The sequence below is a fragment of the Tympanuchus pallidicinctus genome, unplaced genomic scaffold, assembly GCF_026119805.1.
Source record: "Tympanuchus pallidicinctus isolate F22 unplaced genomic scaffold, pur_lepc_1.0 scaffold6, whole genome shotgun sequence".
Taxonomy (NCBI): Eukaryota; Metazoa; Chordata; class Aves; order Galliformes; family Phasianidae; genus Tympanuchus; species Tympanuchus pallidicinctus.
In genome coordinates, this window is record NW_026294780.1 from 21,348,032 (window position 1) to 21,372,617 (window position 24,586).

The 24,586-nt window shown below is 42.2% G+C and overlaps 1 protein-coding gene and 1 long non-coding RNA gene across 9 annotated transcripts in view; one reads left to right on the top strand and one right to left on the bottom strand.

Moving 5' to 3' along the window:
* Positions 1 to 24,586, top strand: part of LOC128071612 (uncharacterized) — a 679,004-nt gene that overhangs the window by 349,307 nt on the left and 305,111 nt on the right. The window lies entirely within an intron of this gene.
* FARP1 (FERM, ARH/RhoGEF and pleckstrin domain protein 1) overlaps positions 1 to 24,586 on the bottom strand; it is a 202,393-nt gene that overhangs the window by 170,051 nt on the left and 7,756 nt on the right. Inside the window, exon 2 of one of the 8 annotated variants that reach the window (XM_052705855.1) lies at positions 16,283 to 16,375. The exons of the other annotated variants lie outside the window; for them this stretch is intronic. The gene's annotated coding sequence lies outside the window, so the exon portion shown is untranslated. The remainder of the gene's footprint in view (positions 1 to 16,282; positions 16,376 to 24,586) is intronic. 8 annotated transcript variants of the gene reach the window in all.

The following is a 24,586-nucleotide window of genomic DNA, read 5'->3' on the forward strand; positions in this document are numbered from 1 at the left end:
GCAGTTCCTCATGGGAATATATCAAAGATTTCTTGGAAAATCTTATCTTTAAAGTCCAGTTTTCTTAAGAAAATATTGAAAACTACAAACAACTGCCTCATTAACAAAATGTTCATGCTTCACATTATTCTGCACAGATCATACGTACCTGAAATTCTGAAAAGATTCTTACCAAGAAAAACATACATTAAAAATCTGACACAAACCCAGAACGTTTTCATCAGTGTTTTTGTGGAAGCAAAGAAATGAGACATCAAAAGCTAGTAACAGAAAAATAGTTCAAGCCTGAAGGTCAGCAGTATAGATACAGGCATGGAGTAAGTTTGGTTGTTCAGCTTATAAAGGAAGCACTGCAAACAGAAGGCTTCTGGATTGCTGTTCAGACTGCAGTCTGCTTCTGCTCATATCCATAGTGCTCTGATAGAGAAGGAAGTGTTACGTGAAGCTGCTTCTTCTGTACCACTGGGCTATCTTTTGGGATTAAAAAAATAATAATATATATATATATATTTTAATGAATTCAGAAGCAGGGAGCTCTAGGTGTGGTATGGTCAAGACCAGCACTTGAGGCTCATGAACAATCCCCCTGTATAGTCAGTGCAGAACAGGACGAAGAGGGAGTTCCTCAACTGGGTTTATTTTCTAAAAACAGATTCAATATTCTTTGGCTGCCTACTTTTTGCTCGTCTCAGAACTGGATACCCTACCATTCTGCACACTTTGTAAAAACTGCAGCAAAGAGAAATGGCCTTAAGTAAAGCAGAGTAACCATAAGAGCATACAATTCATCATCTGTCACGAAAATAAAGATAGCCCACAAAGTTGCCTATCTTGGTTGGACACTGAAATCTCTAAATCCCACTGCTTTGCTTGATAACAGCAAATTAGCTAAATTGTGAAACCAACGTAAAATTCTCAGACTGTCACACACTGGCACACAGCTGCTGGCAGGCCATTAGCGACTGTGTTACTTGTCCCTGAATTTGACACTGGTTTCTTATTCCAGCTAATTTGGTGTTACCAAGTAAGCGGACTGCACTGCACTACAAATCTGAGCGCTCAGTCAGTCCATCAGACTGTACCATAGAAATCGGGTCAAGTGCCACAGCAGCTTTACAGAAATTCAAACTAATCAGCGTACCAGTAAGGTAGGCTGAAATCTGGAATAATGAACGTATACGTATGTAAAGGACAAGACATGACACTAAAAACACGTCTTGCAAGCCTGCCTGTACAGCATTCAGAGTAACCGCACTCATTACTACTTCTACCTTTAGGGCCATTCAGCTTCCAGCTTGAGCTCATTTATCTTCATTACGCTCAGGTCCTCAAGCTGTTTGTGATGCTGTGGTGCTAGCAGCTGTCCCAGATCCCAGATCTTCTGCCAGATGTCAGCAAAGCGCAGTCCCACCCTGCACACATCTGATGCATACCATCTTTCTCCCCAACTACACACCTGTCAGTAGATCTATCAACGAGTGCAATAACGTATTTCTGTACACCTCTGCAATTGCCTCTGTGAAAAATCTCATCTCTGAAGCATAAGCACAGATTGCTCTGTGAATCAAGCCAGTCTAGTCTGCAAACAGTATTGAAGAAAAAAAAAAAAAAAAAAACCACCACAAAGCTGAAATTACTTTTGATGACTGTCAACAGTATCAACAAGGCAGTAAACAGTCTAATTCCTTGCATGCTATACTTTCCAGACAACCTTGCATTAGAGATTTCTGGCAGGCAAGGATCCCTTTTTGTTTCTTCCTTCTCTGAATCCCGTTCAAAGTCATCACAAATACATACACACACACTCAAACATAAACCTATACACACATACACGCACACACATATACACCCACATACAAACGCAGCAATTGTACATGTAGTCATTACATTAAGTGAAGCCTCTGTATGCTGACCTTCTGAAAGGAACCTCCAAGGAGGCTCTTCATGCAGGGTTTCCTTGGACTAGCTGTGATCACTCCCCAAGCCCTAGGGACTTGTTTCCACTCTTCATTCTTCACTATGTTCCCTTGTGCCAATGATTGATGCTATTTACTCGTCAGGAATGCCAATACTATAGCCAAACCTACAGAGCCAATTTTTAAGTTTTTTAAAGCTTTTACATCAGCCAGCCCCAAGAGCACTGTACAAACAAGTAGTTTGGGCTATTCCTGAAAGGGAAATCAGTATTTCATCTGCCAAGCAATGGGAATGGTCAGTTCCAACTGCTCGGATTGTGACCGTCTCCCAACAACTGCGTTTTCCCTTCAAAATTAAGGACAAAGTCTGAGCCAAATGTCTTTCTGAGGGAAGAGGATTTCAGTATTTTACTTGATCCCAAGAGAAGAGGCTCAGAGCAGACATTATCACCCTTTACAACAACCTGAAAGGAGGTTGTGGTGAGATGGGGTTGGTCTCTTCTCTCACATAACTAGCAATAGGACTAGAGGGAATGGCTTCAAGTTGGTCCAGGGGATGTTCAGGCTGAATATCAGGAAAAATTTCTCCTCCAAAACAGTGGTGAGGTGCTGCAATGGGCTACCCAAGGAAGTACTGCAGTCACTGTCCCTGAAGGTGTTTAAGAAACATTGAGATGCTGTACTGAGAGACATGGTTTAGCGGGCAATATTGGTGGTAGGTAGACAGTTGGAATGGATGATCTTGGAGGTCTTTTCCAACCTCAGTGAGTTTATAATTCCATGAAATGGAGAGCTCCAGTCAAGCCCCTGAATAGCCACAAATCTCTTAACAGCTCAGAAGCAGATATTGCTACACAACTGCTTGGTTTTCTATTAGACATACTAAAATTTGTAAGGACAGAAAGGCTGTGGAGACTTTACTGCTATGCAGTACATGCTAGGAACATACAAAGAGAGATTAAGAAAGCCTCTCATTCATGTGCTCCCACACAGGAAAGTTTCTCAATCAATTGGATCCCCCCAGAGCCCACAGTTTGTCATTGAAAACACAAGTGAAGTGGGTAAGAACTTAAGCAGGTTGGTGGTTCAGCAGTAATACGAATCCCTCCTGAATCTATTAAAAGCATTTTCTAAAACCCTTTCATGCCATCGCTCTGCATAAATAAAGCTGTTGCACCAGCTGGAGTGCTCTGGGCTCACTCATCCATACAACACCTCATGTGAAAGCTAAGCTGAATATGCTCATAGTAGAAGAAAGTAATCTGATTTGCTTCCAGATTTAACAGAATTCTGAAAGGGATCCAGCAACTCATACCCGGCCTCAACATATACGTTTTCCATGAAATAAAAACATGTCAAAAGAATTAATAACGCACGATCATAATACTGCTGTTCAGCATTTGGGGGGAAAATCTGAGACAGACCTGCTTTTGAGAAATAAACAGCTTGCGGGATATATTATTTCTCTGAACCAAATGCAAATACATCGTTGAGGTATTCATGCAGACTCCTCCAGAGAGCTGTCAGAAACAGGATTTCAACTCTGGTGTTTCAGCAGCCCCCCAAGGAACCTCTCCCACCCCCGAGCATGCAGACACCCAGAACAAGATGCTGCAGTTAGCGTGCACAGATCCCACTCTCTATCCTGTTAAGACAGAGACCAGGTACATACGATTTGTTGTGCTGATGGTACACGGCACAGGAACGGAGCAGCAGCTCATGAGCTGACCAGCACACGCTGCTCAAAAGCAGCTGTACATGAGCTCACGCCACTCTCACGGCCCTGAAGCTTGTAACCACAGAGGACAACGACATCTACACTCAGCATTACGCACCCAGGGAAAATGCCTATCCAAACATGTTAAATTGAAGTCATAATGGTCTTGACTAGCTTCCTTCTTGCCCAGAGCTTGTGATCAGAATCCCACAAAATTATTACATATACACAGTATATGGTCTTACACCAGGAAAAACACATTTATGGTCATGATTGTATACTCAGTACATAACCCACTATAAAAACAGAAAAAAATCTTGCAGGCTTTAAATATTTAAACATTTGCAACTGAAAGAGGCTTTTTATAAGTTTGTAAAACTGCTCAATATGATTGAATACAGATTTTATTTTTTTTTTTAAATATTAATTCTTTTACCAGAAGCCTTCATTATCCTTGGCCAAAGAACCACCGCACTGGTAATGACACAGCTCCCAGCAAGAAATGCTTGGGCCATCAGGAAAACTAAATCGCTTTTTGTACTGCTGTTTAGAAAACAACTTAATAGACTCATTGGCATCCTGGTGGACATGCAGTGATCGGGTTGGGAGGCCAGACTGCACAGAATCTAGATTGAAATATCCTATAGAGTTTAAAAACTGTTTTTTGTTTTTTTTTTTTGTCCCTTGCAAAATAGTTGTAAAACTTACAGCAAAACCTTCAAACTTGCTTAGGTTTCTGTCTTATTTCTCTTTGTGCGAACAGCAGAAGTAATAAAGGAGCTATGGAGAAACTCTACCTGCACTGAGCTGTGCAGTCTAGACACTGTCTGTCCCTTTTTGTCTGACGACAGCTCTCCCAATCTTCTAAGATACAATACGTCTCTGTCTTGAGATAACTGATAACACCACGTTTCTTTTGAGAACAGCTATCAGAGGCGTTCTGTTGCCACAGCTAAGTCTATTTTATTTCCAGCTAAACCGTAAGTATATGATATGCTGCATGAAGACAGACTTGGGTTGTTTTTCACAGAAGGCAAAGATAGACCAAAAAACCTGTTAGTTGCCATCTGCAAAATAAACTGCTTCCCCCACAATAACTTACTTCACAATGAAAGCTGGCATAGGCTACTCCAAACCACAGCACTGCTGTTGCAAGCTTTACAGGCTGGATCTGGAGACGGGCTTGCCTGATCAGCCACACCACTGTACCTTCATCAGCAAACCTGTTTCAGTACAGTTTATATCTCCCTGGATTCTGATGTATTTCAAAGCCAATTACTTATTATCTAAGAAGTGTGAAAAAGCATTATCTGTAGAATCTCTACTTTTTACCACTGAAGGGGCCAGTGGATAGCATCAGTTTTCTTCTGTTCTCCTTCTTGCAGTGTTTGAAAGCAGACAAAGAAATATTATCAAATCTGCCCACTCTCCTGCACTGTTCTCCTTAAAACATCCTCGGAAATAGCACCCGAAGTCTTTACAATCTAAATGGAACCAATAAGTGATTCATATTTATTTGTTTGTTTTTTAATTAGTAACGTAGAAGTTGCCAGAGAGAGATCACAAAGAAAGAGGGCCAGATAATGCAGGACTTCAAAGAGAACACTGCCTGAAAGATTTTGATCGATGCTCTCCCTAAATAAAAGACTTCCACTGCCACCAATGGTGCAGCCACCATAAGGCATCACAGCAGGTCACACTGGTGAGCCAGGTCAACAGGAAGCATGGGTATTAGATTGCTCCCCCTGAGAGAACATTATAGACTCATCTTCTTTTCTTGGATCCTGACTCTCAAGTAACTTTAGATTATGCTGAACACGGAAAGAAGCTTTTATGAATGCATCCGATAGTAGCATAGAGCAGGCAGAGACTTCTGAAGTGTGAATAACTAATATCTCCCAAGAGCCTTCTCTTGCTGAGCATGCTTATGCTTTGCATGCTTCCCCAATGTCAAGCAGACCATGTCTCTGTCAGAGGAGAGAGGAGTCCAACAGGCCTTGCGTCTTCATGGCGGCCCATGATGGAGCAGGCCCAGGCTCTGCAGACTGAGCAGAGTGCCTGACCTCCCCAAGGGTCTCACAAGGTAGGAAAGAAGGGGAAATCGCACCTGGAGCCACGCTGGATGAATGCCGGACCCAAGGTGGGTAAAGGGATGGGCCAGGACGAGAACATGAAAGGAAATAAAGCAAGCAAGATGGGAAGAGGAGGAAAATGGAGATAGGGACCCACACACAGACTGAGGAAGGCAAAGGGGAAAAGACTACAGCGTGGGAGGGAGCAGAGATAGCTGGGCAGTGGGACTAGGGTTCTGATCAGAAGCTTGCATGGAAGGAGAAACTGCAGGTGAAAGAAGCGCAAGAAATGGAGACAGGCCCTGAAAGTTCAAAAGGAAGACCAAGACAAGAGGGGGAAAAAAACAAACAACAAAAACAATCCCCCAAAAAAACAAGAACAAAAATCCCCTTGAAAAAAGGACCGAATTTGCTGGCTTCTAGAGCCAGGAATGGAGGTGAACACTAACATCCCACACAAGCCCAATGATACCCATGCCTCGAGTCTTTGTTTCTAAACAGCATGGATTTTCTTTTTTTTTTTTTCTTAATTTAAATAAGAGAAAATTCCTTAAAGGAAGAGGTGAGAACTAGGAGCTGCTTGAGTTAAAGCATGCCAGCAGACTCTAAGGTACCCCTTCCTGTTCTTGCACACAGTGACCTTATTTCCCCACCCCGATGCTGTCAAAAAGCATTCTGCCTCAGTCACCGCACAGAGTAGCGTTGCCTGTTAAAGGAAAGACATTCAGTATTTATTTTTCCCTCCATGCGGTATCATTAAGGCTTATTAATTACACTCTGTTGTTAAGACAGAATTAACAATATCTTTCTGCAGGCAAATTTATTCTTCGAAAAATTACTTAACTTTAAGATCACCATAGCCTTGTGAAGGGAAGAGGAACGACATTTATCCGTATTTCATATATATGGAATTATAGACAGAAAACCCATGTCCTCAAGGTACCCAAACACCTACCCAGAGGAGTCTGTAGTCAAAATCCATTTGCTGATCTAGGTCAAACAGACTGAAATCCAAAGTAAATCCGCCAATTCTATACTCCCAAACTGAAACTCAGAGAGCCAAAGCATTTTTCAAGTATTTCATATCTAAAGAAAGCTGCAGAATGTGGCTACAGATCCTTTTACCACACGCATTCAAGAACATAGGGCTTTCTAAGAATTAGCTGACAAATCTCAAGTTTTATCAAGAAATTAACTATTTTCTGAGTGTTTGTCATTTCCTGACAACAGAGGAACCTCTGTCAAGGACAGAATCCATAGAAGCATGAGGCCACCACCTGCAAAAAGTAAAGAATAAGAGCTTTCTCACAGATGCTAAAATACACAACAATGCACCACTACAGGAGAACCGTCATACTCAACAAACAAGATGGAGATTAAAAGAGGGGGAGAAAAAGCAACTAAATCATTAATAAATCTTCCTCTGCAGAGATATTCAAGACCCATCTGGATGCGTACCTGTGCAATCTATTGTAGGAACCTGTTTTAGTACAGGGGTTGGATTTGATGATCACTTGAGATCCTGGAAGAGAGTTGGAAGACTCCTGTAATTTTGGGATTCAAGATTGTGTCTTAAATCACAAAAGGGGCAAATTACAGCTTCTAACAGTGGACTTTTACTTTCAAACATTAATCGTGATCTTTAAAGAGTCTCTAATCTGTAGTTGCATTTGAAATACTAAGATGCTCTGAACTCCTAAGCAAACATTAAAGAAAGCAAATAATGTAACTGGCACTACCTTGAGAGTCTAGAAAAGAGCATCCTCAATTTTCATACTTCCTGAAGATGCATGCTTTGATTTCCACATGGGCTACAAGTAAAACACCCGTCTTTAAACAGCACCTTATTATCCAAACAAAAAAAGCATACCATTTGATGCATTTGGCACTGCCCTTACCTTGCCCTACCCCTCTACCCCTATAGATGCCCACAGTAAATTTCTTTTAGTTCCTCCCTTGTTTCTCCCCATCCCTGCTTCCAGCCATCCACCTTGTACATACACAGACCCACACTAGTTGTTGCATCTTTCAGAGGAGGTAAGCATCCATACAGAGCTCTGGGGATATCTCAGGAGCATGCCCACATTCCCTTGTGAAACACACTGGTGCACTGTGAGCAATGTCTGGAGCAAGGAAGTGGTTGGAAGGGCTGGAAGGAACACAAGTGAATGTAAAACAACAGTGTGTTAAACAAAAGAGTTGAGCAGATGGGAGGGGAAAGAGGTGATCACCTTCTGTGCATTGATGTAATATTATGCAGGTTGCTTTATTTAAGGCAAATTCATGCATATGCTATTTCCAGGTGTTAAAGTCATTATAGCAGAAGAAGGGAGATCCTCTGAAAAGATATGAAAATTTCCAGCAGATATGGAAACTCTTCTCCTCCAACATCAGCCACAACTACACTTTCAAAGGGCCACTAGCAGAGCCTGGCTCTGCAATTTGGAGTGGTCTGTGTGAAGCAGATTGAACATGGCTGAAAGACCTGTACTTCATGGAAATCACAGCATGCATCCTTTGAAACAATGGCAAACTCTCCTCCACTCCAAAAGGAGAAGGACCGTTCTCCAGAACATCACCACCACAACAGCCACCTTGTGTCTAGTCACAAACCTCCTGCCCTCGTGCTGGTGAGGGAATGGCCAGCACAGGTCACTCTCCTGGCAGTGTTTCTCTCACCTGCTCTTGGGGGCTGCTTTTTTCCAGCTATCAAAGTCAGGCATAAATACTGCAGAATAACCACACAGAGGTGTAGGAAAGCACAAGCACACATTGCCACTACTGTGCACAACAGACCTGGCAAGAAGCAGAAAGATCCTGTAGCAAAACATCAAGAATTCAGCTTCCAGGCTATTCGTGACCCTTCTACCCCTATGTGCATGCATATTTCTGGATGAGATTTAGCATCTTCTCAACAGCAGTCTTCCTGTAAGTTGCCCCAGCCACCTTTATACTGCCCAGTACTGCAGAAGAAGCATTATCCACAATCCTATCTTACCTCTATCATCTTCTTCCTAAATATACAGATTTCTTTCCCAATATGCTCTACAGGAAAAGAAGTCAACTCTGATCAATTAAAAAACTTGGGAAAACTCAAAAGTTTGTATGCAAAAAGTGAAGGAAATAGCAATACTCTGCAGCCAGTCAATACCATACTTTTGCTCTGACATCACATAGGCCCTTCTCTATCTAGACTCCACAGGGAAGGGTTAGGCCACCCTGATCACACAAGCAACAGCAGGAAGAAAATGCCCGGTATCAGTAGGAACAGAAACAAATCATCAAACTTACTGCAGTTTCTCTTGGATGAAATCAAAGCCTTGTTCAGGGAAAGGCGATCAGCAGAACTGACACCTTATTTGCCATACGATCTCCTAAAAGACCACACGGGATTTCCCACTTTGCAACTCAAACACTTTCCCCTTTGCCCCAAAACCTGTCACTGGAAGACACAAGTCACTAAGTTTGCCACAGGGCTATTTACTTGCTTTCCAATGTACAAAGGCACGCAGCGAACCTCAGGAATTGCACACTCAACACAGGCCCTGTGACACAGTATCTCCCACCATAACTTTTGGCCAGTGAATTCAACAGGAAGCAATGCAGGAAATCCAAGGCATCGATGCAATTCCAGACCATGCCCTTCCTGTCTGGGGAAAGAGATCTAAAAGCATCTGGGACTCCTGCTAACAGAAACAGTCAACACCTCCTCTGAAGAGGAAAAAAAAAAACCAAAACAACAAAACCCAACCATCAGCTACCCAACCCAAAGCTAAAAATAGTTTAGTTGGCACACATCAGAAGGGACCACGGTGAGTGCCAGTCAGCATTCTACCTCCATTTTCCTGACGTGCATAGACAAAGAGCAGCCAGCCCAAGTGCTGGCTGCAGCGACAGCTCAAAGCTTGTTCTGCTGCAGCCACAGTCATGATTCCAAGCCCCCTGGCCAGACCACGGGACCACGCAGAGCTGCTAGTGCACCTGCGATCTGCTCAACATTAACAGAGCAGGCAGCAGCACAGGCTGTGGGCAGCACCCTTACATGCTCTGCGCACTGCCCTGCTGAGCACGGTTAGCCACTGACACCATCTCCAAAGGTGTCCCCAGCACGGTCCACTCTCACCAGCTGAACTGTCTGAGGCAGGGCAAGCAGCAGCCATGGCACACAGCCATGCGGCCACTCCCCAGCGCCTCAGGTACTGTGGGGAGCTCTCCTCATTCACACAGGACACTGGACAAATTTGCTTGACCTCTGAGTCACTAAATCCACAACTAAAATATACAAACAGAAAAGGAAATTCCAATTAGTGAGAGAGCTTGGGGGAAGGGAGACAAGGGAAGAGAATATTCTTTCCTGTATCTATTTTTAGGCTACAGAAGGCTGTCTGAAACCATGGCAATGAACCTGCTATAAATCCCCTCAGCAGCTCCATGTTTTGTTCCTGAAAGACAAGGATAAATGAGCACGTACTATGGATTAAACTGCCTAAATCAGAAGTGAATAAACTCGCAGGCCGCTGGAACGCACTTGTGAGTTCAGAAGACTGCCAGCTATGTGAGGTAGAAGGCCAACCTAGATGCTCAACTGAGCATCTAGGAAAGAAGTACCAAGTACCACGCCACCACCTCAGGGCGGGCCGTGAGAGCAGCCATTGTGCCCTCAGCACCCAGCTTCCTCCTTCAGGCTTGGCCTGGCTAACTCAGGTGTGCCCTCAGCCCATCGCTGCCCATCCTCCAGTCTGACAACTGAGCTGTTCATCAGGCCGCATTCTGAGATGCTTTGGGTTGTTAAATAAATATAGTTATTTCAAATCTAGTAATTCCCATCCATGCCCTTCACATTTGCTGCTGAAATAACCTATTCTGTATTCTTACATGGCTGAGGATATCACATTCATTCTATTTTTCAGTCCTTTGCCATGAACACCAAACTGGATGTGAGTATCTGCTGCTTTGGAGGACTGCAACGTCCCACAAAGCTCAACTTTCAAGACAGCTTTGCTTGGTGTGCAGAGGACGAAGACAGAAAACACACCTCTCTCAAGATACTTAATTAGACCCCCGCTCTTTAAGGAGCTACATCCCAAGTATATTTCGATGCTATGTGCTGTGAAGTGTTTTACTTTTGTGTAAGATCAGGAAGAAGGGGGGGAGAGCAGTGTCTCTAAAACTGCTACTCAGCAATGCTAAAGGAAAAAAACAAACAAACAAGAAACAACCAATTTATGGTGTTAACAACACTAAAACCAGTGGAAAACACCAGGATTTTTTCGATTTTTTCCCTGCATGGGCTGCAGAGGACAAGTAGGCTCTTTTGCTCAGCCCAGGTGCAGCATTCACATCACCCAAGCGGTGCGGTATCAGCTTCCCCACATTGCTAAGCAACACTGCTCCACATTACCTCAATTGATTCAAGGGTGGGAAGTTGATTCAGAAGCCATTGAAAAAGGGAGAAGCTAGATAAAAACGGCTGCGCAAAGCTCACACACACAAGCCAGGATCCTGCATGGTCAGAGCAAGAAGCAATTAAAGGGAAACAGGGACTAGGGAAGGCACAAACTGATGCAGAATAGAAAACATCCATGCACAAACAAGGCAGAAGGGGGAAAACGAAGCAGGTAGGAAAGGGAGAAACAGCACTACTGGATCACCGTAGATACCCATGGAACAGTGAATTACATCTTCCAGAGTGAAAACCAGAAAATTTTTGTATTAAAGAGAAAGCAGATAGGAAGTCATGTCCCAGAATGTGTGAATTAGGCAGCATAACATGAAGTTTATCAAGCAGCTTGTTTAAAAACAAGAGGAAAAGGAGGTACTTTTTCCACACTACAATTAATTACAGAACTCATTCTCAGTGAATGCCATGAAAGCAAAAATTTAAAACAGATTAGTGCATGATTTGATGTATTTATATAAGAAAGTCTGCCTGGGGCTGTTAAACAAAGGTGCAGACGTGACTGTTGCTCAAAGTCCTTGAACTGAAGTCTGCCAAAAAGCTGGGAGGGATCATTATTTTTTCCCTCAGAACATTACTACCAGCCATTAGTTGAGGTAGGATGCTGGGGCTAAACCACATCTCTGGCTGGAACCATCGGGACAAAATCCTGTGTTCCAGGTCCAAGAATCTCCAGCAATCTGTGCAGCACTGCAAAATCCAATTTTTTGATGTCCATCTCCCCAGCTGCTTACAACTGCTGAAGCCACAAAACACACAGAAGTTTGCTTCCCGCTGTGGTTGCACTTGATTAAGCATGTTCCTCTGTTACACGAATGCAGCTAGGCTACATGTTTCCAGACTGCATTAGGTGCCACTAATCCATAATTCCACCTATACTGAACAACTGGACTTACTTCTGTGCACTTTTGTGCTAAACAGATACTAAAAGCTTCCTTACAGCTGAGTTACAAAAGATCTCCTGTCCCCCCACTTTAGTTGGCTGAAATCAATTATAGTGCTGTGCTAGCAAATTTGAAAAGCTAGCAAATTTGAGAAGCTGCACAGCTTCTGGAAAGCAGCAGAAAGCAATGAGGAAGAAGAAACAGGAAGAACAAAGAGGGTCCTCTTCTCCTGGAGAACTGTGAAGCTAACTGGCAAGAGAAGACAACATAGAGTGTAAAACCTTGTTCTTCTTTCACATCCCCTTACCACTCACACAGCACTCCTCACAAAAATCTCCTAAAATACACGGCAGGCAGACTATAGACCTGGAATACGTCAAGAAAAAGGCCTCTGAGATTTATGCAGTACTAAGATTTAGGCTGCCATTTGCCAGGTGAGACGTACACCAACTTGCACAGCCTTAGCACTATACTATAAATACAATTATATTATGTGCTTAGCTGTTAGCCTGAAGGATTTCTTATCTGCTGTTAAAAACATGCTTTAAGTGCCCTGAAGAAAGTATAGGTAGTTTGGTTTCCATTCAGAAACACTAGCTGTGCTTCCAGAGAGAAATGAATTTGCATTTTGCAGTATCATCCATTTATAGCTAAAGTATCTAGAAAATATTAAGAGCTGAGATATGTTATTTCTCTTGAGAGAAACTGAGTGAGCTGAAACGTGCAGAAAGCCCTTCCCTGAAACACGCTGGGAATCAGTCATGAGGAAATTTCTAACTTGAAATCTCTTTCCAGCTAACAGCTTGGCCAGCCAGACCTCTCTTGCCCCTTGCCCTCTCTCTCTGGCATAAAATACCACCTTTCACACTTTCCTATTGTGCTCTGCATGCAGAGTTTTGCCACAGAAGCAACAAACCAATCTGTTCTGATACTGCCTTGGGCTCAGCTGCTATTTCAGTCACCCTCTAACTCCTGCAGTGGGTGGTGGTTTTCCTGTTCTGCACAAACCACTCAACGCCAGGGAGCCTGGAGGAGATTGCCTTCACCCACTGTCCAAGCTTTCAGCTGAACAATGCTGACCACACAAACCTCTGCATAAACCCACCGTTGGTTCCTACTGGTTACTACCACAGGCTGGTAACAGAACAGCTGCCCACATTTTCCTTCCTGGAAAGCAGATAACAGTTACAATAACTCTTAACATAATTTGAAATACAAATAAGCAGCCTGCTGAACACCAAACCTCAGCCTCTTATGTGCCTTCTGCTGTTGCATGAAAAGGTCACCTCTTCCTTGAGATGCTGGCAGCATTTGTCAGATGGCAGTCCATCTGTTGGCTCCTCTCAGATCATCTTCTTGGACCTAGTTGTCTTGGCTCAATGATTAACCCACAAACAGCAATACAGACACCGAGATGACCTTTTCAGTGATTCTCTGTGATTTCCAAAGAGCAGCTATGTACTTTACCAAAGTGCAGCTCCATCCAGAGCACAAACACCAGGTAACTGCTGTTACCACGTATTGTGGTAACACTGCATTGCCACAACTCACTGTCTCAAAGCAAAACTGTAGATGCATCTATGATTACATCTCTAGTCTAGTTCCTGGTACATCTCTCTCTCTCTCTCTCTCTCTCTCTCTCTCTCTCTGTGTCTCCCTAAGAAGGGATGGAAAAAAAGCACCACTGCTTTGATTCCAAATACACAAAATGAAGCATGTCTCCATGAAAGCTTCCCAGAACTATTCAGTAACTTAACAGTGTTAGAAGAGATCAGAACACATCATAGAATCATAGAATGGCGTGGGTTGAAAAGGACCACAATGACCATCTAGTTTCAACCCCCCTGCTATGTTGTAGGGTCACCAATCATCAGACCAGGCTGCCCAGAGTCTAGAATCCAGCCTGGCCTTGAATGCCTCCAGGGATGGGGCATCCACAGCCTCCTTGGGCAACCTGTTCCAGTGCGTCACCACCCTCTGTGTGAAAAACTTCCTCCTAATATCTAACCTAAACATCCCATCTCAGTTTAAGACCATTCCCCCTTGTCCTGTCACTATCCACCCTCACAGCCTCCAGACCATTCAAAGTCAGATAATTTATTATTCCAAGGCCACTTGTAGCTAACTAGTTCAACTAGACAGAGAATGGCCATTAAAAGTCATGATCTGCAGTTTCCTATAAACACTCAGAGTCATGCTATTTCAGTCATGGGATCCACCACCAGCTATGTGCATGGTAGGTACAACAAATTTTGGAAAAACAGATTTTTTTAGTATGGTCATTCATTTAGTTCAAACAAAAAATACTTGAAAACTCTCTTACAAAAGGAAGAATAGGGCAGTTTTTCCCTCAGGCCAATAAGCAGATCAGTACTTACCCTATTCAGTGCTTCTGTGCTTTCAACACCAGCTCTTCCCAGTTTAGTACAAACCTATAGTCAAACTCAGCCTTAACAACTTCCTCTGCACTACAGACTCTTTGAAGTTAATGTCAAGATATATTTGTCTGCCCCGGGTTTTTTTTTTTCAGCCCCTGAAATTCCTTTCATGTTTCCCATTTCAGCAGCTTATGATCCTGGCATTTTTCAAACAAACCCTATGAAGGAATGGAATGCTGCACCAAGTTTCACAGCCCTCAGCAAGACCTACTCACCAGCAGGAAACTTTGCCATGGTAGTTCACATTTTGCCTTTCCTGAACACAGTCCTGAAATGGAGTTTTTACGTACCACTGCCTGAAAGGTTACTTCAGTACCTCTCTTGCCCTATTTGCTTCTGCATACAGCCTCTGGATTTTCTCCTCTTATGCTGCTATGTGCTCAACACAGAGCATCTACCAGGTGTTGCTGCAATCAATTTTTTTGTTTTGGTTTCTTTTTCTTTTCTGTATTCAGGTTTCATCGGCAAGTCAAAGCGGTATAACAAAGATGTTTTTCAGGAGAATTTGCTAAGCCCTTCTGGTAACAGTATCGGAACAATTACTGTCATAAAATGACACGATTTTTAAACATGCTTCAGGATTCATTCAGCCAAGGAGTGAGACAATGAAGCCAACCACCAGCAACGCTCCAACTGCTCAGCACAAGCCCGCAGTCTCCTAAGAGCTTTGTTAAGAAAAACATCTTTCAGAGACTATTGTCTCACCTAAACAAAAGGCTATTTAACTGCACTCTCATTTAACCCAAATGGGAAGCTACTGTCACACCAGGCGTGTATGAGAGGGCCTGTGACTAGCCGTAAATCATGGATGAATATTCTGGGAACCACTGCCACAACTGTGACAATCCCCGCTGGATCCAACCACGAAAAGAGAAAGTGCTGAAATCTTTGAACTGTTAAAGGAGGTCAGCAGGCACATCTTTGCTAAGCTGCCCAACTTCTGGTATCAAATAGTATGCAAGCAAAAATTTAGAAGCCTCATTATCGCAAAATTAAAGCTTGGATGGAACCACAAGGGAGAAAAGCCGGAGAAAAGGAAGCAAAGGAGGGCATGAGAAAAACTCTGCAAAACTGTATGACTACCGTCAGATCACCAAGAGTATTCCTCCATTGTCCAGCTTCACTAAGACCAGAGGACAAAACAGCCCTGGACTACAAGGACAAACAGAGATTGAACCAAGCTTCTGAAAACCGTAAGAGAAAGTTCAAGCACAGCACTTCTCAATTTAAGCGTAGGTGAGATTCTTTGAGCTTGTTTTCAGTCTTGCCTTGTTGAAGAAACCTCTAAAGATCGCAGAGTAGAATCAATCTAGACTCCATAGGTTGGACATTAAGAGAAACTTTTTCTCTCAGAGTGGTCAGGCACTGCAATGGCTGCCCAGGGAGGTGGTGGAGTCGCCGTCCCTGGCAGTGTTCAAGGGGCGTCTGGGTGAGGAACTATGAGATGTGGTTTAGTGCTTGTGGTACTAATAGGAATGGGAGGGTGGTTGGACTAGATGATCTTGCAGGTCATTTCCAACCTTGTGATTCTGTGATTCCATAGTTTGGTCAGACTCACAAAAAGTCTGCCTAATCTCTACAAAGGAAACTTGAGCTCAGGAGCATGAAGGGATCTGCTATTGCTTATGTAAATGGCATTTTGCTCTACCAGGATTTAAAATAAACTGTCTGTTCCCTTCCTCAAAAAGTTGAGGTTATCACAGCAAGGAGACAAGTAAAAAATAAACATGCCCACAACAGCCTACAGTTTCCAGGAATTGTGCTTGGAAGGATCTGCATGTAGGTTACTTTACTCACCCCCCAAGAAGTGAAGTGGTAGGAAATTCAAGTTCACATGTATAGGGGAAAGAAATTTCATCTGAATACACAATCAGCCACGCATCAAGTAGTCTGCAGGGGAAAACGAGGTGAAAGTCAAAAATAGGCACAAATGAGCACAGGCTCGTGCCTCTCAGGGCTTCCCAGACTAGCACTAGTGGGAGAATTATCACAGGCCTTGCTTGGAAAGAATTGGAGTTCGAGTAATAACAACAAAAAAAGTCCTTCTATCCAGCTGCCCTTCAGCATTAAAGAAATATAACATGATGTCACAGTTTGCACCTTGACAGTGTTCTTTTGACTCACCTCACTAATACTCAATATATGCTCTACCGCTACATTAAATTTGGGAAAGTGGGAATAAAAGACTGTTTTTGAAGAATTTTTAATAAATGTTATGGTCCAAATGGGAGAAAAATAACACAAATTAGCAAGCACAAAAACTCACATTAAGATTGCTTTTGCCATTTTTCTCTAGAGGTTTGTGTCTATCAACTGATATATCCTGTAAATATTTATCTGCAATTAGGTAATTCTATATTTACTTTAATGCCTCTTCTCTCCATAACCAACCAGTTACACAGTTTTTACATACATTCCTAAGTTTGATGTAGTTGCATTTACATGTGGTGCTTTTACAGCTATTGTATTAGAAATCAGTAGATGATCCTCTCTTCATGCTGCAATGCTGATTTTTTAGTGTGGCTTTCAGCACACTTCAGTTGGAAGGAATTAAATTTAAAACACTACGATGTCCAAAACATCATCTTAAAAATGCGTCAGAAAAAAAAAAAAAAAAAAACCCCAAACATGATTACTATTTAAAACAAAATGATTTATTACACAATGGAAAGATTAAGGTTTGGTGATCATACATAATTTTTTCAATCCATTAGCTGTCAAATTTATTGAAATACTGAGAAAATCTATGAGGTGTCATAAAAAAAAGAAAATCAAAAAACACCAGCCCTGTGACATACCTGATTTACACAATGCCTTCAGACAGCTGTAGTTTTTGTTTTTACGTATTTCAGGTGTTACTGTACATAATCCCAATTTTCTCCCATCTGATTATCTTGTTCATAGATTAAAAAAGGATGAAGGAAGAAGTAAATGCTCGCCTGCTTTCCGAATTCCCAAATGAGTTTTCAATCCGGAGTTTATTCCAAAAGAGAACATTCTCCCCACATCTGGTAGCCAAACCGAAATCAAATTTCTAACTCACAACCTCTTCTGCATCTCAAAACATGAATATGCTTGCACTTCCAAAAACGTAAAAAGCAGAACTTTATCCAATGTCAAGATAACAAAATAGAGATCTAAAAAACGTAAGGGCAGCTCTCCTTTACGCCTTATATATTTTAAATGATTTTATAATAAAAAAGGTGCATCTTTTGACCTACTTAGTTCAGCTGTCACTCACCCAAAGCTTTTTATTTAAGTGAAACTAACAGGTACAGGTAAGGCCTGCAGCAGTAATTACTATAGTTCAAATTTAATTTGCCAGCTTTATTCCTAACAGGAAGTTTTTAAGAAAAGATGTTTAAATTATTTTTTATCTGCCCTGGAGTCAGTCTGCTTACTTTCCACAGCTGTTCCTCTTCCCAAGCCCTGCATTAAACTTCGCAGCCATCTCACATTGCTCATTTTAAGTTAACGTTTCCAAGCTGCTGCCTCCATACTGAAATAATTTTACTGGAAATCCTAGTGAAATACTAGAAAAGTGCTGCCAGCAATTGCAATCTGACCTCCCATTACAATTTAAACATCCAAAAAGTTCAAACATTTCTCTTCCAGTTTTCTGATGCTTCGAAAAAATCCTCATTCCAGCTGTCTCCACAGCTGGGATAGCACAGAATAAGACAACAAATGAACATTTTGCATTACAACCAGGAGATTCCCAATCAATCTAGGCACAAATAGTCCATAAGAATGCTGGAACCTTTCAGAAAGGGGGGTGTTTCCCCACTGCTTTGGAAAGAAATAGTTTTCATGTTTCTGCATCTGGCTCTGTGAAAATGTGCTTCAGTTTCTCCTTCTTCAGCCAGCAGGCCCTGAAGGTGAAGTAGCATGCTGCAGCATGAGCACCAGCCTTTCTGGATGATGGTGCAGACTAGGAATATCTTAGAGGAGATATGATCATCCAGAATAAAGTACAGAAAAAAAATATGTGTTGGAATACAGCCTGCTTACCTAGAGAGGGCCATGGAATTCTTCCCTTCTTGTTGCCTCTTCAAAAAAGACCACACAAAATATTTCTGCCTATAGAAAGAGACATTTTCTGCATACACCAAGAGAAGGACCTACAGTGCTATGTTACCTTTTCAAGTACTTGCACTGTGAAAGAGAAGATGATGGCTGCAGTACCACCTGCAAGGTAACATTTCAGGGAAGTATGAGCAATCCCTGGATAGCAAGCAAGCAGCCTGTTTACACACAGCAACTCATACACAGAATGAAAGTATGTTAAGTCCCAGCTATGCTAAAGCAAACTCTAAATATGAGCCAGTTTATTTTTTAGCCTTGCAATAATTTTGATAAACTTTACTTGATATTAGAGGTTACAGAAAGAGAACTCATTTTAATCAGTCACCACACTACAATCAATGCTGAACAGCTATCAACACACTTAAATCCTTGCAATACAGCACAGTAGGGAGAAAAAAACAACAAAAGACCACATACAGTTTGCATGCTGCTGTCTAGCTAACTCTAACTCCCCCTTCTCCCAGCATGATGCCCCCACTTCACCTTCAGCATGCCAGAACAGACAGCACCATCCTCAGCCCACACAGCGTAGCCAGGTCAGCAGGAGCATCCTATGGACTCAGGACAAAACATTCTCACCCTTCAGTGATCAGGCAAAAGCCAAATGCCAATAGTTTGCCATCCACACCTCTCCTGCACTTGCTCTGATGAACCTTTTGTTTCATTCCCATTTACCAGACCTACACGGTGTTTTCTGTATCACTGCCTTAGAAAGTTCAGCTTCCAAGTGAATTTCACTTCTCCTTCAGTGAGTCAAGTTTAAATAAAACTGCTAGAAAAAACACTGAGGTTATTACTAAACAAAGTAGACACAGTCATCGCCCTGGCATTTGCAACCTTCTTGCAACCAAGCACCAGTCTTGCAACTACTGCTATGAGCAGTTAGTCAGAGTTAGGGAACACTATGCATGCAACTTGGAAGAGCCATGGCTTGGTTCACATCTGTCTGAAGTGCTTAAGATGGGGAAACCGACAAACAGCAGCTACCTATCTATGAAGCTGTTAAATATTTTAAGTTAAAGAATCAGGATTATTTTTATTAATGAAAGAGAATTTTTAAAAAATGAAAGTATGAATATCCATTCCATGTAAAGTCTCTTCCCCTCAATTAGTAAATTCCAAGCAAGAAGGACCTGCAGAACAGCCAGACACAATATCGCTTTAAGGAGAAATAAATAATGTGTTGTTGCAGCCTTCAGCTTGCAAAGTTACTCCAACTTTTTGCGTGCTCTGCAAAAACAGGCTGTACTTTGGGCAGCTCTCTTAATGGATCTGTTCAGTAAGGAGCATTCTAGGTTGCATCTATCCAATAAAGAGAAATTAGTGGCCATCTCAGTCAGTGAGAAGCACGTACTGCCAGGCAGTAGAGAACCTCCCATAACGGATGCAGGGAACAGTGGCACCTTCCTCAATTCCTCTAGCAAGGTCAAGCTTGCTTGAAGGCTCTTAAACTGCACAGAGGTATGTAAATGAACTCCGTTTTAGAGGCAGTTCTGAAAGAATAAGTTTGATGCTTTAAATTTTTCATGATCTTAACACATCTCTGATGTCACGCAGAACAGTAGCTGTGCTCCACTTCGGTACGTTGTTCCCCTTTCTGTCTTCAGCATAACCAAGAAATAACAAGATGCACTTCTGCCATCAACCTTCAGCCCAGAAAACAGAGACATGCTAACCAAAATAGGTCACCATGGATCTATGCCTCACTAACACAGATAAAATGACTACATCTGTGCTAACAAAAGGGAACCTTGAGGTTATTAATCACAGACTGCTTTAGCTCAGCATAAAAATAACACGTAACTCCATTTTCAAGAGAAAAAGCAGCACAGACTGTTTTCTATAAAAAGAAAAATAGTTGCTCGAGCAGAAATATTAACATCCAGAAGCCAGGAGAGAGACTGACAGATCTAATGATCAGTAACTAGGTTACACGTGATCTTTCCAAAAGCCAATTAGCAGAAAGCCCCAGCAGTGCCCAGGCAGCTCTCCTTCTGCAGGTAGCAACCCCTGTGCCAGGGCTGGGCAGCCCCAAGCCAAACAAAAGGGAACAGGAGCAGCAAGGAACCAACCATTCACAGGGGCACGTGAAGGATGTGGTCTGCAAGTTGAGTAGGAAGTTAAAAGACACAGGAAGAATCCAAGCAGTTTCATAAAGGCCAATTTAACAGAAGGAAAAATCCCCAACAGTAAGATTGTAAACTACATGAAGTATTTGGTTTTGCTGTTTTTTTGTTTTTTGTTTTTTTTAATTTATTTTAATGGAAGCAGTGGTATTTATGACGTTTGAAAGAAGCCTGTATAAAAATATCAGCCCTTATAGGGAGCAACCTTGAATCAGATTTTGGATACACGAAAGACAATTCAGGACAACTGCCAAAATTCCTACAAAGTCTGGCTCAATTTTGCAGTTCCCCAAAACTTCAGTTCAGCACTGAAATACAGCTCTGCAGACGATGGGAAGGAGAAGCAGGAACCTCACTCTACAAATTGCTGAACAAAGATTTAAATAGATAATATCAGTGGTAATTAGCAGTCAGAATACAACATCCGGCCTACCGCCGAGTAAAAGATATGCGTTTACTCTTCAAGGTTGAGCAATAGGAGGAAATACTGACTTGTGATTCCTTGGAAAAATGAGATGGATTTCTCCCTGTGGAAAAACAAATGATAAAAAAATCATCCATGATCAGAGACGTCAATAACCAGCTTCTCTTGAGAGCTGGTAACCATTCCACTATCAGTGCATGTTTTCTTAAAGTTTTTCTTCCTTAATCACACAGTACAGAACAAGGTGTGTTTAGAACTGCAGCACTGGGCCATCGAAACTCCAGATAAGCCTCCAAAGATTTGCGTTCCTTGCTTAGTGTTAAGAAAGCAGGAAGAATAATAGAAAGGGAGAAGTGTTCAAAAGTCACAGAGCTAAACTTGTTGAAGATGTGGAAGAATAGCCAATAAGTTCCAGGGCCCTACACCAACTGCTTTGGCTATCAGCTTACTGAAACTTTACAGAAAAATTAACAGTGTGTCTTCCCACCTCATTTGTTCTATCAGTGGAAAAGGTTGACACAGATATCATGGACAAACACTATGAAATGCTGTCACAGATGTGCATTAAAAAAAAAAAAAAAAAAGGCACAGGAAACAAAAACGTATAGAATCCAAGAAAGAAAAGCAGGTAAAATTACATGCATAATCAGTACCACTAGGTTTGGAGAACACCAAACAGTTCTTACTGTCTGAAAATCTCAACTGTACATTGATCTAAATCTGTCTGATTTAGATGTTCTGATCTGTCGAGAGTCAGAATTCTTTGCCCTGTATTACAAGAAGAAAAGCCATGTACTTGTTAATTTCTAGCAGTCAAACACATTTCCCTAATCTCAGCCTTGCAATGACAATAGTATCATTGGGTGTATTTTTGCTCATGAATTGTCATTAAAAGTAAGACAAGGTAATGGCTCTTCCCAGGCCTCCTGGCAGCAGCACACATGATGGGCAGAAGGACAGAACCTCAATTTACCTTATGCTTTTCTTTCACCCTCTAAAAAATTCAACTTCATTACCAAATCTGACAAAAGAAACGTGCTACTAAGCCAGAAAATACAGACATGAGAATTCCGAGGAGGGGAAAGAAAGGAGAAATAAAGAGGAGACAGAAAAAAACAAGTGCAAAGTAATGGGCCCAAACACCCCGTGCCATATATTGCCATGCAACTTCAACACATAAGTGGAGCTCCCTTCCAATGATGCCCTAAGCACAACGCTGCAGCCAGGTGAGGCTGCAGGAAAAGCAGGCAGCCAGTAGGCAGCCTTCGGCCCAGCCTGGCAGAGAACTGCTCCAGCACAAGCACCCAGCTTCCCGACTCCCTTCCCACGACCACACGACACACATACAAGCCAAGGTCCCTCAGGCGAGCGCCCTCAGTGCTGCGATTCCTTGCCTTGTCCCTGCAGCACGAGGAGTTTGATTAAACATCCCCAACAGGAGAGCACTAAACACACACTGTAAATTAAACAAAACTATGCTGATGATCTCGGTGCAATTACTTCCGACTGGTTTGAGTCTTTATTGTCCCCTCGAGCTCTGAGCTTCAGATAAAAAGGATCCGGCCTTACTGGAGGAATACCAAAGAACGAGTTACGAAACCTTCCTTAAACACTTCCAGAGTGACCCAACTAGCTTTTCTTCCTGATGAGGTTCCAATTAAATTTAGCCTGGAAGTCTAATGAAAAAACAGCCTTTTCCAAGACTTATCATAAACAAGCTAGCTAATGCTTAGAATAAACGCAGCCATTGGTTAACACGCACACATGAATTACAAATTGCTGCAGCGTATTTTATTTCACAAGAGTCAGGCAGTGCCAAAAGTCTTTAGGAAACTTTTCCCCGGCTGATATCATATAATCCAACACTCCAGCATTTCAGCTTTTCCAAAGTTGAGCCAAGCTGTTGCTTGATTGCAAAAGGAAACACACACACGAGCACAGTAGGGTTGCTTGCTGCGATTTGGATATTCTATGGGAAACGAAAAGCAGATAGTCTTAATCTGCTCCTGGGAATGTCTTTGCAAAAAACAAACAAACAAACAAACAAAAAAAACCCTGGAGTTACTCACAAATATCCTCTAAGTCCTATTAAGTGTTATCAGGTTGGTTTTATAATTAATTTCCAGATATTAATTTCATTAGGCTCAACCTACTTGCAAGGGCCAGACCTATTATTCTGATTAATTTTCTCTTCCATGTCTCCAAATCACATCTTCCTTGCCAAGCTGGAACTCTTCTCCGATCCCATTCTCTAAAAGACACCCTGCTCCAAGGTTAACCCAGAGCAGCCAATAATGCAAGGCTCTACAATTTCTAAAAGCAGTTTGCATCTTCCTGCAGATAACTGTGTGGATATGGAGCTACCACTTTCCCTTCCCTGCAGTCTTCTCAAAGGACAGGCATCGTCTCATCCTGCAGCCAGTAACACAGATTTCTGCAGAGATCCCAAACCAAAGATGAAGAGGTATACCTAGCCCTCCCTCTCATTTCTTCATATAACAGTGAGAAGGAAAAATGTAGCTCTGTTATTTACATCCACTCATCCACACTCAAACAGACTCACCGTCCCTCCAGTTAGCTACTTCAACTTTCATCAGGTTATGCTTCGTCCATGTATTAGCTGGTTTGTTCTCATCACTTTGCCTCTTTGTCTGGCCTATGTAGCTTAACTAATAAGAAAATACAATTTTCAAACATTACTCCTGCTTTTAAATAAAGGAAACCTGAAAGTAAATTTTGCAGTTCTATCCATTGTCCAGTGAAATTTTACCAATAACCTTAAGAGTCAAAGCAGCCTCAGCAAATATATTTGATTAAGAAGAATACTATATTTGGTTTTCATTCCTTTCCATATATGCCTGAATTTTCTTGAATATACAGACTGAGCGGGGAGCTTCCCGTTGGCTTTTTTGCTCTTATAATAGGAGGAAGATGAAAAGTCTACTGCTTGGCTGCAGAAAAAGAAAGAGCTTCTGAATTCACCCTTCTCACTGTATGCACAAACAGATAGATTTATCCCACTCCATCAGGGCAATGATCTAATTTTTCAGTCATACGCTCGTCGTGTGCTGCTATTAGTCCCTGGCTCTCCTCCATCACGTACTGTCTCTTCATTCAGGAAGACAGAACTGGCTTCCCTGGGTCTGGTTCTCTCAAGCAGAGAGCTGCCATCAAGTGTCATTTGCTCATCCATTGCTTCACCCGATCCTTGAAGCGTTATTACAACCAGAGACTGCTCCAGCGATTTCTCTGGTGCCTTAGCACGCAGTCACTGCACACACCATCACAGGAGGAATGCTCGTGTTCAAGGTATTGCTTTGACATTTTCTTAGTTTGGGCTCTGAAACATTCCTCAATGTGCACTTCAGATGGTGGACAATCGGGCATGAATTCCACATGGACTCTCTGCCCCTACCCCCCAGCTCTGCTGCTTAATGGGATAAAAGCACCATTACACAACATGCT